Source organism: Helianthus annuus, chromosome 9 (genome assembly GCF_002127325.2).
Source record: "Helianthus annuus cultivar XRQ/B chromosome 9, HanXRQr2.0-SUNRISE, whole genome shotgun sequence".
Taxonomy (NCBI): domain Eukaryota; kingdom Viridiplantae; phylum Streptophyta; class Magnoliopsida; order Asterales; family Asteraceae; genus Helianthus; species Helianthus annuus.
In genome coordinates, this window is record NC_035441.2 from 148683145 (window position 1) to 148685136 (window position 1992).

The window sequence follows — 1992 nt, forward strand, 5'->3', positions numbered from 1 at the left end:
AATTGAATTGAAAGTTCCCTAAAAAGAATTCAGAACTGTTTGAAGATAGAACATGTACACAAACTAAATGAATTTACCAAAGACACTACCTAATGAAATGAAAATCTTGAACTAAAAAATATGCTAGCTAGTCTTTCGAATTCTTTTTTTTTTTTTCCAAGTGCCTAGAAATAGTTTCTTTAAAAATAAAAATAAATATGTAGAATTAACGGTGAAAATATTTAATTACACAAACGAACAGCAGGTGTATCTTTTCTTCAAAAAGGTTTGGAGAAAGCTGGACAGTAGGTGTAGAATAAACGGTGAAAAGAATTGAATGCTGAAATATATTGCAAATGGATTTGGAGAAAGAACAAGATGTGGATAAACTTATGGAGAGGGACCGAGATAGAATGCAGAAATATAAAAGATATTTAATTAGTTTTAGATTTTTCAATCATACCTACGTCGTCTTTGAGTTTCGCGTCTAAGGTTAGACGCACAAGAGAACCGTATTCACTTTTATCCATATGATATTAAGTTTCGGATCTAAAGAAAATCAAGATAAAAAAGAGTTTGAATTATATATGATTCGGTTTTCAGTGATTCTTGAATTTGAGTTTGAATTATATATTTCAACAAACTTATAGCCTTATACAAAGTAGGCTAGTCTTCTTATAGTGGTATTCGTATATTCAAACAATGCTAGTCTTCTTATATTAGGCCCATTGGTTACAAGTTTGCCTAATTCGTAAACTCTTGAGCCCATTAAAACGTACTCAAAGACAAAGTTCACTTCTAAATTTTATGATTACTTGTTTGTCTTTTGTATTCTTATTGATTGAGCCCATTAAAACAAAGACAAAGTTAACTTCTAATTTTTATGATTACTTGTTTGTCTTTTGTATTCTTTTTGACAATACTTTATGGAACTTACTAGTAAAAAAATTCAAAGTTTCTAGTAAAATTTGATTACTGTTATTTCTTAATAAGAAAAATAAAAGATTATGTGTAAATAAAATGTTAATTGTATCTCATAGTCCTGCTAATAATATTTATTAAATATAGAGGTAATTACATAAATGGTTAATGTGATCAAGAAATTAATTTCTTTATACCCGACGTATGAATCATGCCCCTTTACATTACAGATTGAAAGCTATGCTGAAAAAAAATAAATCCTTAGCCTTAATTGTGTCTAACATCTGTGTAAAGAAGGAAAATAACCAGTTACAATAATTGAAACCGGTTATTAACTGAAACGTAACTAGTTACGAACTGATACACTTAAACTGGTTTAGGTAAAAAAAAAACCGTAAGTTACAAGCCAGTTTGAAGTTTTGAGAAAGGAGCCTGTTTCTGAATCTAAATAATAACAGGTTAACCAGATTTTGAACATACATAGCTATATACGTACGTGCACACACACACACATACATACATACACACACACAAACATATATTTAGTTAAAAAATATTTTAATGAGTGTATTTATATATTTATAAATTTTCTTGATTTTTTCAAATAAAAGATCGGTTATTTTAACTGATTTTCGTTGAACCGGTTGGGTTATTAGTCTAATCGGTTTCACTTGTTTTTATTTTAGCCCCTCTAAACCCGGTTACTAACCAAACCGGCTTTTCAATAACTAGTTTTGGCCAAAGTTTAAAAACCCGGTTATGTTAATAATAGACCCAAAAAAGTCGGTTAACCTTTTTAGGCACCTCTACAACCATGTATTGAAATGACCGTGTATAGGCCAGTGTTATTTTTGTCTTTATTTCCTTATTTGTTTTTTGTACTTGGATTGTTTTCTTTATTTTGGTACTTGTGACATATGCATTAGCTTATGTTTGTGCTCGCATGTGTGCATATATATACTCACATAGAGGTTCATTGAATAACACTAAAAAAGTGGGGAACCGATTCAAACGAACTCTGATTGGACTCATTCTAGCGTCGTTGGAACCGGCTCATCGAACCCTAACTAGGATCTCTTAACCCTAAACCCT